The following is a 13,492-nucleotide window of genomic DNA, read 5'->3' as shown; positions in this document are numbered from 1 at the left end:
TTGATCTTTAGTGTGCATTGACTTACATTAGTGGAGAGTTTATATGAAGAGCAAGCTTCTGGGGTTTGAAGTGGAAGCTTTGGTTTGCATATAACCTATACGGGTTGAGTAAGTTGTATTGATATTGGCTATTTCACCTATTACACTTGAGAATGTCGTGTAAGGTTTGGTTAATTTTATTTTGAAAAATGTTTAATTCTCTTAAGTTTGGCGACCGTCTCTAGATTACTTTGAGGCTAATTTATGGAAGGTCTATTGTTTTGCTCGAGGACTAGCAAAAGTTAAGTTTGGGGGGTATTTGATAAGTGCATTATTTATCATATTTTCATGTTAATCATCCCCATGTTTTGTTAAGGAATTGATTATAAAAGAGCCTTATTACTTTCCTTTTCTCTGTTTCAACCAATCTACGCATGCATGATGTTTTTGGTGATAATTCGACTTTCCGGAGGAGTTTTGGTGCAAGGCCAATTGGAGAAGGAAGCTAAGAGGCAGAAGATCATTCTATCCAAATTTCATAATTCTTCATGAAGCCAAACGTTCCAGTTTTCAAAGTTAATCATGCAGAAGTAACTTTCCCATCAAAATCATGCAGCTGTAAGATAATGAAGATTTGAAGGTTTTCCCGATTTTTCCTAGTGACGTGCGATATATGCTTGGAAAGATGAGAGATAAATCTACGTTTTCCATATTTTTACAGAATTTTCCAGAAGAGAAATCCACCTTAAACTTGGCGTGCAAGTCTGATGCCATGTTTCCCAAGTCAATAAGGATTATTTCCTAGTTTCACTCATTGATTATTTATGAATTTGTTCTCTTTTAGGAGAGTTTTTTAGCAGATTTTTTATGATTTTATTAGAATAAATAGAGTGCTCTAGGCTATCTTAAGGGGGGGGGGGGAACGGAATAAAGAGAGGTCAAGTGAAGATTATGTGTAACTAAACTACTTTACTAAGGTTTATGATGAAACCATAACATGATTATTTCCGAAGTATCTTGTTGATTATTATTCGATTGCATGCCATGTTTAATTCTTAATCTTTGTGTTTAATTTAGTCTAGTTTCGAATGTTCTTGTGACTGGCCATCATTGTGAACTTATTTCTAGATATTTAGATAAATCTGAGAGGATGACCAATCAATTAGATTTATTGGAACTAAGATTAAGAAGAGTAGACAAACTAGTTAGGATGACCAATATTGAACTAGTCCTACGTGGTTGTCATGATTCTTTAGTGCTTAATGGGGTTTTATGTGTTTAACTATATGCCTAACCAATAGGATATAGTTGTCACGTATAGGCACACAAGTTGATGCCTGACCACAGATTAATTCATATCTTAGAAAGAACAACCTTAAATATTGGCATGGTGATTGGATGGTAATCGGCTTAAAGAAAAGGGAATAGGATTGTTATTGGTGGATTCATGACCTTAAGCTTTCATCATATTAATTTGTTTAAACCTTCATTTTTAGTGTTTTCGTTATTCTTATTCTTAGTTTAATTATCAGTTCTTAGTTTTAATTATTTTTCGTAATCAATTAATCAATCATTTGTTTCCTAGTTGAATTAAATTTCGTGTAATCAGTTGGTTGAATTGGTATTAAAAGCAATCCCTATAGGATCGATGTCGTATATGCATATATTTCTACAATTGATTCGTGCCCTTGCGCGTTTAATTTGGTTTAAATTAATCTATTGTTTAGATTAGTTTAAGTGACTTCTCAAGCGCGGAAACATTCACCATCCCGATGCAACATTATAACTCATGTGAATCATTACGGAATGATTATCACATTTCGTGATAATCATTCACCACCCTTAGCCAAGTAATTTTCCACGTGCTCTTCGTATAGGAAACTCAATTAGTTTCAGTCTGAAATACTTGGCTAGAGATAAGCCAAGTGGAATTATTCCAACAGCCTATGCAACCACATTGAAGTCCAGGTGTGCGAAGCCCTACTGATGCATGGCAAAATGACTTCAAATAGAACTCTCCCACTAGTCACACAAAAGATAATTTTCCGTTCCTCCTTCGCGAATTACCAAGTGCATGCGTCATCTCTATTCGTCCAGATGCATTCATACATGCAACGGGAGTTGCAAAATAATTACATCAATTCACTTGCATTTTCCCATCTTTTTCCAACTAAATGCAAGCCATGCATTATCAAAAGGTTCAATCTGATCACACCTCCTACTTTTGCATGTTGTCTTATCCTTAAATCAGATAAGTACTAATTTTCTGCGTTGATCAAGCCGCGAACAAACCAAGCTGCACAACGCGTACCCACATAGAGCCCTTATTGTAATACAACCTCGTTTGTTTGTTTGACTCTCAAGATGTAACCATAAGATAAATCATTATATTAAAATCACTAATAAAATAGTAATATCTAATTTAGTTTCCTTCATTCAACGACTTTAAATATACTAGCCAAGTGCGTGCAAGATCATGGCCTTTAGGCAGCTTGGACTATACTGACTATTTCTGTCGGATAGGATAAATAGTCACCGGATAGTAGTATCGGATGAATGACCGTATTACTTATACTGTGTTTGGTACTTAACCGAATAAGAGAATGAAATGTCAAATAACAAAGAAAAATAGTAAATTTTATATATCAAATTCAAAATATTTTTCAATAAACTGAGCTGCAAAAAGGGCCAAATCTAGCCATTAAACTGAGCTGCTAAAAGGGCCAAATTCTAGCAGCTGACTACGTGTAATGTCGGTGGAGAAGTGGAAATCTTGGGAGGAGGTGGAGTGGGAGGAGATCTTGGCCGGAGGGGGGCAGTAGCACAAAAAGCACAGGCTAAAATTAACTTAAAAAACAGTTGAATGCTGTAGATAAAGGAAGAACAAAAAGCACAGAGCTTTAGGAGCAAGAGACGGAAAGGAAACCTGGGCAATCTAAAACCAGTAGTATCCCACAAAAATTAAACCATAAAAATCACGAGAAACACAAAATTAAACCATAAGAATAACGACGAACACCAAATTAATGAAAAGCTCCGGAGAAATAAGAAAAAAGGGCTTACATTCGTTGGCGTCTTCAGGAATTTCAACATTCGTTAGCGTCTTCGGGAATTTCACCGTTCTCCATGGCTGACAATTTTCTGACGAACTTGGGTTTTGCTTTTTTCACGCAAGTGTAAAGGGAGAAGAGAGATATGAAAGAGTTGAATCGGGAAGGGGAAATGAAGAAGAAGAACAAAGGGAGGGTGTTAGTAAAGGCTGTTAGTTAGAGATATGATTGTAATTAATTGTATGGTTCTTTAATTATTCTTATTCATTGTATTTAGCAATTGGAAGTATTCTATGTACCTTCGAATATGAAGGGTCATTGTACATCTTTATAATGTATTCTTTTCACTCAAATCAATAGAGGAAAATAAAAAACTTCACATGGTATTCGAGCCTGGATCCTTGTTTTTTTTTCCCATGTCTTCTGCATCCCTTTCTTCGTTCTCTGCCTCCTCAATCACCATCCCCAATATTTCTACCTTGGTCTCTATCAAACTCTCTGAAACTAATTATCTCCTATGAGAGAGTCAGTGAAACCGTTTTTAATTGGACAGAATTTCTGGTGTTTTGTCGATGGATCGTATCTGTGCCTTCCTCATGTCATCACTACCACTGCTCCAGTTGCCTCTCCTACTGCCTCTGTGGATTCTGATACTTCTACTGTTTTCCCCTTATTATCATTACTTATCCAAACCCTGAGTATCTTGCCTGGTATCAAACTGACCAGACTCTTGTCAGTATGCTTCGTGCCACCCTCACTGAGCCGATTCTTGCTTTAACCGTTGGGCTTTCTACTTCTCTTGAAATTTGGGAGCATCTTCGTCAAAAATTTTCACAACAGTTCCTTGCTAATGCCACTCACTATCGGTTTCAATTGTTTTCTCTTCAAAAGGGGACTAAATCCATTGCAGATTACCTTGGTCAGGCTAAGGCTATTGTTGATCAATTGGCATCCATTGGCCAACCCATTGCCAATGAAGATTTGGTGTCTTATGTACTTCGTGGCTTAGGACCGGAGTACAGTGTGATGGTGGGGTTGTTGACTCATTTTCCTCCATTCCCGCCGTTCAATGAACTGTGTTCTCGGTTGCTTTTCTTTGAGTCACAAAAGACTATTTTTTAAACGCCCTCATCTGCTCCTCAGGCATTTTATTCTGCTCATAATGTTGGGAATGGTTCCTCAAGGAGCCGTAATGGTGGTGGGCAGCTTCATCGAAATCCTAGTGGTAATGGTGGTTTTCGTGGGTTTCGTGGACCTGGTGGCAATGGTCATCAAGCTCAAACTCCTGCTATTGGTGGCGTTTGTTTGGGGCATCATAATCGTGGTATTCACCATGGTAATTTCTCTACTCCTGTGCTTCTTTGTCCTTCTCCCAATTCTCGAGGTCCTCAATGCTGGGCTTGTCGCCAATATGGGCATACCGCTATCCAGTGTCCTCAAACTGCTCATGGTGATGATGACTTATCAAGGGCCTTTGCGGGAATGCATGTTGCTTCTTATACATATCCTTATTGTTATCCCGATACCAGTGCAACCCATCATATGACTAGTGATGCTCGTTCTATGACATCTGCCACTGAAAATAGTCAAAATGGTCAGGTGATTGTTGGTAATGGTGATGCTCTCCCTATTGCGCACACTAGTAATATTTCCTTTGAGTCATGGTCTTTTATTTTTCATTTGTCTCACGTTCTACATGTCCTTTCCATTCGTAAAAACTTGTTGTCTGTTGCTAAATTCACAAGGGACAATTGGGTCAGTTTAACGTTTTTACCTTGGGGATTTATCATTCGTGATTTAAAAATCGAAGTTATTTTGTTTCAGGGCCCATGTGAGGATGGTCTTTATCCAATCAAACTTGATTATGCATCTAGGCATAGATCTCCTCAAGTTCATGCCCTTGCTTCACTCTTCGCGTCATTCTCCTTGTGGCATCGTCGTCTTGGGCATCCGTCTCGTCAAGTTCTTAATGTTTTAGCGTCTAGTCATTTGTTAGGGTCTTCCTTTTCTGTTTCAAATAAATAATTTTGTAATAGTTGTGCGTTGTCTAAGTCCCATCGCTTGTCGTTTAATTCTTCAAACCATTGTTCCATGTACTATTTTGATTTAATTCATTATGATGTTTGGATGTCTCTGGTGGCTTCTGTATCTGGTTTTTTATACTATGTCTTATTTACAGATGACTTTACACGGTACACTTGGATTTTTCCCATGTCTCACAAATCTGAGGTGTTCAAACATTTTAGTAATTTTTTATCCTATGTTCAAACTCAATTTTCTTAGACTATTAAACAGTTTCAAAGTGATGGTGGTCGGGAGTTTAATAATTCATCCTCCAAACAATTGTGTGCGCAAAAAGGGATTCATCACAGGTTTTCTTCTCCTCACACACCATAACAAAACGGCCTTGCTGAACGCAAGCATCGCCATATCACTGAAATTGGTCGCACTCTTTTACTTGCTGCCAAACTTCTGTACAATCTTTGGGCTAAAGCTCTCACTACTGCAGTTTATTTGATCAATCATTTGCCTACACCTATACTTAAGTGTGCTTCTGCATATCACACTTTGTTTGGGTGTGATCCGAATTATCTTGCTCTTCATATTTTTGGATGTGCTTGTTTTCCATATTTGGGTGATTACACTACTATCAAGTTACAATCTAGATCAATGCCTTGTGTTTTTCTTGGCTACAGTGAGCAATACAAGGGATATCGTTGTTTACATCCTGCTACTGGGAGAGTTTATTTATCTCGCCACGTTGTTTTCAATGAAAACGTGTTTCCTTATGCTTCTCTTTCTACCACACAGCGTGTGGACTCCTCGGAACTTGTCTTTGTTCATGTGGTGCCTGTTGTGTCATCACTTACACCTTCAGGCAATGACACATTGCTTCCACTGCCCAGCTCTTCACAAAATCTGCCTTCCACAAATGCATTACACCACGGTATTGCCCCAGATATTCATGTTACTGATTCATTGGTTGCTGACCCACCTTCCTATGCATTACATCCAGCCGTGTAACCTATTTTGCCTTCCACTAGTTCTTTACCATCTATATTAGTTCCAGCCCCATCTACTGGCCCACACACCCAGTCCAAGTCTGGCATAGCTAAACCTAAAATCAGGTTATATTTTGCTTCTCACCACCCACTTCCTTAAGCTATTACGGCTCTCGTCGCTAAGGACTATAAACCTTCTTATTACAATCAAGCGTTCCGTTCTCCCTCATGGAGTTAGGCCATGGTTGATGAATTTAATGCCCTCCTTAAGCAATAGACATGGTCTCTTGTTCCTTTCGTACCTCATGCCAACACCGTTAGTTGTAAATGGGTATTCAAGTTAAAGCGCAATTCAGATGGTTCGATCGAGCGTTATAAGGCGCATCTCGTTGCTAAAGGCTTCCATCAGCAGGTTGGTGTTGATTTTTCTAAGACTTTTAGTCTCGTGGTAAAACCGACAACGATTCGTACTGTTCTTAGTCTTGCTGTCTCTTTTGGGTGGCCTCTTCACCAACTTGATGTGAAGAACGCTTTTCTTCATGGTTCACTAATGGATGAGGTTTACATGACTCAGCCCCCGGGTTTCATTGATCTGAATCGTCCTCATTATGTCTGTATGTTTCACAAGGAAATATATGGCCTCAAGCAAGCCCCTCGTGCTTGGTTTCAACACCTTAGCTCATTCCTGATTCACTCCGGGTTTCTCCAGAGTCGAGCTGACAGTTCCATGTTTATCTTTTATTGGGGTTTTATAATTCTGGTGTTTCTCCTTTACGTTGATGACATTGTCCTTACGGGTAATTCTCCAACTTTTATTCACTCTTTTATAACGACGTTGGGTCATGAATTTGAAATTAAGGACTTGGGCAAGTTACATTACTTCTTAGGGATTGAAGTTTCCTACCTGTCTACTGGTGTTCGCTTGACTCAAAACAAATATACTTTGGAGATTCTAAAACGAAGCAATCTTCTTGAATGTAAACCATGCTCCACTCCGCTAGTTGCTAAACAGTAGCTCTCTGTGCACTCAGGCTCTCCTTTTCCTGATGCTTCCCTTTATCGTCACCTCGTCGGCGCCCTTCAATACATAACGCCCACCCGTCCGGATATTTCGTATGCAGTGCAAACGGTCTTTCAATTCATGGGTTCATCTACTACTAATCACATGGATGCTGTGAAATGTATCTTACGTTACCTCAAGGGCACTCTGGGAAAGAGGTTATGCTTCACTCCTTCTCCCTCACCATTCTGTCTTGTTGCATATTCGGATGCCGATTGGGCGGGGTGTCTAGACACCCGTCGGTCTACCACGGGATTTTGCATATTTTTTTTAGGGAACTTGATTTCCTAGTGCGCTAAAAAGCAAAACACAGTTCCAATTCAAGTGCCTAAGCCGAGTACCAGGCCCTTGCCTTTGCATGTGCAGACACAATATGGATCATGAGCCTGTTACGCGAACTTCAAGTGCCCCTTAATTCTTCAGTTTTGATGCATTGTGACAATTTAAGTGCAACATATATGGCAGCTAATCCAATTTTTCATGCTTGCACGAAGCATATTGGTTTGGATTATCACTTTGTTCGGGAATGTGTTGCTTCTAGAACTCATCAAGTTCAGTTTCTACCCTCTGTCTCACAGTTGGCTGATGTTTTCACAAAAAAGGGCTACCCAAAGCGCACTTTCAGGAGTTTTGTTCAAACTTGGTCTCCTCCCCAGAATCAAGTTTGCGAGGGAATGTTAGTAAAAGCTGTTAGTTAGAGATATGATTGTGTTGATGCACAAAATCAGTGAGGACTTTGGTACAACAGAAAGTGTTAAGTTTGTGACCTTCGCTAGATTGCTCGGGTCATTAGTGTGGATAAATATGTAAATGGATAGGGACATGGAAGCAAACACAAGATGTACGTGGTTCATCCAGATTGGCTACGTCCACGAAGTAGAGGAGTTCTCATTAATTGTGAAGGGTTTACACAAGTACATAGGTTTAAGATCTCCTTTAGTGAGTACTAGTAAATGATTTAGTACAAATGACATTAGGAAATATTGTGAGAGAATGATCTCTATTTATAGAAGAAAGTTTCTAGTTTCATTCTGACATTGACACGTGTCGTGTTGTGATTGGCTTCTGATGTTGACATGTGTCGCGCTATGATTGGCTTCTGATATCGACACGTGTCGCGCTGTGATTGACCTCCTGGTTGGAGGGAAACTTTTTGGGTCCTTGACGGTATAACGTTGACCGGTGCTCAGTAGTTTCAGGATTAGTCAAGTATGGTACAAACAAATGGTAATTAATTGTATGGTTCTTTAATTATTCTTATTCATTGTATTTAGCAATTGGAAGTATTCTCTATACCTTCGAATATGAAGGGTCATTGTACATCTTTATATTGTATTCTTTTCACTCAAATCAATAGAGGAAAATCAGAAACTTCACAGAGGGGAACCTGGGAAGAAGAAGAAGAAGAAAAATGAGAAGATGAACTGGGATTCAACGATGAAGAAGAAGGCATGAGAAGACTAACCTGGAGCAAAGAGCGGCTGCATCTGGAGAGGAAGTAGCGCCCGACTAAATTGTACCGTGGTTTTGGACAGGATAAGCAAGCGGGCATTCACCGTATAAAATAGATGGGCCGGATTGTTTAATCCGGTGGCTATTTAATACAAACGGACACCAAACATTGTATTTCGTATTATTAATAATATTCGGTGTCTTATACGGTGTTCCAAACGAGACCTTAATGTTCAAAATTATCCGACAGCCTAGAATCTTGCTCGTTTAACGACCTCGATTGCTAAAATCGGGTCCAAACATTATCATAAAAAATAGTGCAGCCAAATAAATATGGCAAGTAACAGTTGGGGGCCCTGATGAAGTATGGCTGTCAATTGTATGCCCTTTAAAAGTTAAAACAAAGATAGAAATAACATCGGGGTGTGTTTTGCTCCCACAGCCTCATGTTACCAACCAGATTTAAACCAAAAAGCAAGATACAATAAAGCAAGACACTTGTTGCTTCACTAAACTAAACTGTAACATCTTCCACTACAGATTTGCAAGGGGTTGTTGAGATTTTGCACAATGCCAAAAGCATTTGCAGATTGAAAGTGGGGTAATAAGACGTGGCAGAAGAGAACTTGGTCAGTTGTAACAATATGATGTTGGAAGGATAAACAAGGTACAGTCGGCAAACAGGTAAGCTACTACTGCCACATGGACCAATAAGATGCTCCCATGTGTTACTTTTGAACGTGATAGACTGCTAGGGTTGACTTGGCTATAGTTGATCTCAATTTAGCTCAATTTAGCGAGAGCTAACTTATAGCAGCTCTAAAACCAACTCCAATGGTAGGCTAAAACCCAAATTACCTTCTAAAATTTTTGCCCAAACCCAATCCAATCCAAGGGGAAATTTTGGGCTAAATGCTAAATGCTAAACCAATGCCAGATTTCCCCCAAAATTTAGCCCTGAAATTAGAATTTAAAATTTTCAATATTTATCGGAATTTAAATTTTTTTTAGATTAAAATGTTCATAAAATTAATTTACGATAGTCTACATTTTTTTTTTAATTTTTAACAAAAAAAATAACCTAAGTTCATTCTTTAATAATCCTGGGCTAAAATTTTAGGCTAAAACTGTTGGAGCAGAAAAGTTGTTTCTAGGCTAAAAGCTAAATTTTCCAAACTAAAATATTTGACTTTTAGCCCAACCATTGGAGATGGTCTAACGATGTCACAATCTTCGTGGTGTTTGTGTTAAATATAATGTTATATACATAAAACTTTAAATATTACGTTATTTTATTAATACTAGAATATTACGATAATAGTGTATTTGTATTATAATTATAATATATATATATATATATATATATATATATATATATATTGTTATTTTCACCATGGTATTGGTAGTACAAGGAAAAGTCATTAAGAATTTAATATCTTTAGTGGCTCGTTGATGTAATTACAGCTTTTTCAAATACATATATATAAGAAACAATCTCATTCTCCTAGATTTCATGGTTCAAAAAAGTTGCATTCACTTCTTATTCGATCTTATCTCAACAGTACGAGGTCATTTAACTGTTTAATTTGTTGTAGATTTTTCTTCACCGCTGAATTAATCCAACGGTGAAAGACTATATTTTCTTTAAAAATGAGATATAAGATAACGGAACTCGTATAAGAAAAGTCAAAGAACTTGACTTTGACAAGAAGAAGCTCAAAAAATAATAATTGAATACACGAGCTTCCCTATCTGAATTGTCAAAAAAGTGCAGAGCAACTGCTTCGCTGGCTAGCTATGAGTTGGTCACGTCGGTCTTAAGCTTTTATCCAACGATTCTCATGGGTCATGACCCTATTTAAGGCCTCCTCCTTACTCTTCAATTTTCACCATCTTCTTCTCCAAATCTAACTTACCTAAATTCTGATCACAATGCCCTTCAAGAGTGCTAGTTTCTATCTCATGGCCATGCTCTATCATTTCTTGATTATCTTGGCTCCTCCTCCAACAATACTCCAAAGGAGCGTTGAAGGCAGAGTTGTGGCTGCCATAAGGCCATTGGATTCAATTCCTTCAAGTCCTTCAAATTATGTGCCTCTTAAAGTACCTTATGAGAATAAGGGCGGCCATGATGTTGCTCCAAATGGGTTTGGAAGCCACATTGTGGAGAGTTGCCTGCCTAAAGGTTTTCGTCGCTCGTCTGCCCCAAGCCACTACGTGAATGGTCACACTTTTGGGTCGGAGTTGTGTTCTTCAAGCAAGGGCAAGAATAGTCCGTGATAAAAAGAGAACTGTGCCTTTGATTGATATATATGCTTGATAAGCTTTGTTGTTGAAGACGATAATGGAGATGTAAATTTCCATTAGCTACGTATATATAGTTATAGTAATGACAGAATGTTCTTTTATCCGCCTTGGTATAAAGTTTTATTAAATTACCGCAAGACTATGATATCATTACGTACGGTATTGTATTATGTTCTTTATTTGAAATGCATGCATACGTCTATGACGGGGTTTGCTTCTATTTTCCATTTCAATTTATTCATACGTAAAAGACTTTCTCATTTAAATAGTTAATGTTAGGCATACCACATTATTTGAGCATGATGAGGATTTGTCAATATTCTATAAGCAGGATCACGAGAAGTGAAATAAATTGAGGTTTTATTATACCAACAATATGAAAAGTAGCCTTAAACTTTTATTTTATACAAAGTTTGATAAACTTATGATGTGTAACAATCTTTCACAAAAATGTAAAATAAATTGAATTTTCTTGCGTTATACAGCTGTTGACCCTAAAAACTACCAAGTCTACGTGACACGCAGGTCAAGTAATTAATGAGCTAACTACGTCCTTTGGTTGTGTGCGGGGCATGTCAACTCGTCGGCCGAGCTCAACCGGGGAGTAAAATATGTTGATGTAGCGTTGGGCGCGCTACTGACTTCTTGATCTTTCAACTACGGCCGAGGAAGGAACACGTCTCGGCCTACAGGTTCTAGAGCATGAAGACAAGGTTACTAGTCTTGAGAAGTTCACGGATTGTCGGCGCCAGGTTCAGTCACGGTGATTATATTTGTAAAAGTATAAGCACGTCGAACTGGCACCAAACTATACAGACACAAGTACTCAAAAGACATGTATGTCTTGATGGTAAATGTGGTTCAGCCATCAGAATGTCAAACTCTAAAACTTACTTGCGAGTATCCAATCATAAAACAACTCGATTTTCAATGCGCTAAGCCTAATAACCTGTAACACATCACTTCACCGAGAAGGCTGATGAGATGACCTCTACAAACAAGGATTCGGAAATCCTTGTCGACAGAGACATAGATAAATAGCCAGTCAGCCTCGAAGCAGTGCTATTTATCCAAACTAAATGTGCTCCTTGATCGGTTGATTCTACAGCTCAGTATTGTTTATCCAAACTGAAAATGTCGTCGGTTGCCTTCACAATGCTGTTTATCCAAACTAAAGATGTGTTGGCAAAAAAAGAAAATAAAAATCTCAAGGTGTTTAAGAGGTTTGTGCAGGGCAGTTTTCGTGTTGAATTGGAGGGGTTTTGTACATTGCACATCGTCTTATATTTACAGCAGTGAAGTCCTTCATAGCCGGGCTAAAATCATACTCGGATTAGAACTTCTCAACCTAATCTAATTAGGTCTCGGCCAATCCTACTTCCCCTAGGACTTTGAACCGAGCTAATTTAAAAACCAAATTCATCTCACAAGTCTCAGCACCCTAAGACTCATCATTGCACCAGGTCTCGACTACTCCATCCTTATCTAAATCAATACGTCCTTCTATAGGATTAGGCCGATCCTGAATAGTCAAGCCGCGATGACTAGACGGCCCATGATAATTCTAGAAAGACTACTGGGCCGAGAACAACTCCTAATTCAGCCTAAAATAATATTATGGGTCCAAACATTGCCCATTCGCTTCTGAGGTCTTCAGCCTACAAGTCTTGGTCGAGCATTGACCTTGAAGAAACGAAATAAACCCTTGGCACATTCGAATATTCCTAAAGGTAACAAATAAGTCTCGAATAACCCAACCACTCAAATGCATTTATCAGGCACAATTGCACAATCTCTATTATGTCAGATTCCCTGCCACGCAACATCTTCTTAACACAATTGTATCTTAATAATGACATTTGAGGCGTGCGAACACAAAACGTAATTTCGCCATAAACATGTCATCATACATCATTATACAACCTTATTTTGTGAGCTTTTTGGCCTTTCTGAATCGTGTGAGCATCGAAGCGTCACTTCACCATAAAACTCGCCGTCACACACGAATCCGCGCGCCCTCAATCTGCCAGCTTTCTGGCTTCTTCACCTGGACCTTTTAAATATTTGTCATGATTGCAAAACTTTTCGATCAAATATACCCTTCATTCCTTTTAAAAGCTAAACTATTGATTTTCCTTCAAATCCCCTATAAATACTTAGCCCAAATTCATTTGACTCTTTACGCTTTCAAATCCCCATAATTTCGTACCTTTTGCTATCAACCCAGAAAAAGAATCAAATCTTGCAACCCAGAAATCCTTCAATCCTTCGTCAATGGCTGACAATGCTTTCATTACCAAGCTCACCGAGGTGTGCGACAAATGTCAAAACATCACCGATCAAAACACTATCAAAACTCTCTTATTCGAGGATGAACCAAACGCTTCCCACCAAACCCTAAGCCCACTCTTCAAGGATGATGTCCCAGAAGCCATCACCAAAATGCTAAAGGAACATTGCCTGAAACCGTTATTCCAAGGGTATGATTGGTCAAAATGGCAATCGGCTAAACCCCAAGGTGTCTGGCCCTCGACCACTACGTTATGGGCCACTTGGGTTACTCGGATATAGCCATTATTCGGCGACAAGTGGAAATCTCTTAGCATTTTTTATGCCATCAAACTCTTGACCATCGAGATGAA

The 13,492-nt window shown here is 38.6% G+C and overlaps 2 long non-coding RNA genes across 3 annotated transcripts; one reads left to right on the top strand and one right to left on the bottom strand.

Moving 5' to 3' along the window:
* Positions 1-1,869: 1,869 nt before the first annotated feature.
* On the bottom strand, positions 1,870-3,397 carry LOC139197409 (uncharacterized). The gene is made up of 2 exons (XR_011582789.1): positions 3,043-3,397; positions 1,870-2,275 (listed from the first exon to the last, which is right to left on the bottom strand). It is a non-coding gene; the product is annotated as an uncharacterized lncRNA (long non-coding RNA).
* On the top strand, positions 3,243-5,161 carry LOC139197407 (uncharacterized). Of its 2 annotated transcripts, none has more exons than XR_011582786.1 (2): positions 3,243-4,628; positions 4,854-5,161. It is a non-coding gene; the product is annotated as an uncharacterized lncRNA (long non-coding RNA). The 2 variants fall into 2 exon arrangements; XR_011582787.1 differs by having other exon boundaries at positions 3,243-4,638.
* The last annotated feature ends 8,331 nt before the right edge of the window (positions 5,162-13,492 follow it).

This window comes from Malus domestica, chromosome 01, assembly GCF_042453785.1.
Source record: "Malus domestica chromosome 01, GDT2T_hap1".
In the NCBI taxonomy this organism is placed as follows: Eukaryota; Viridiplantae; Streptophyta; class Magnoliopsida; order Rosales; family Rosaceae; genus Malus; species Malus domestica.
This window is presented reverse-complemented; position numbering and strand designations above follow the sequence as displayed.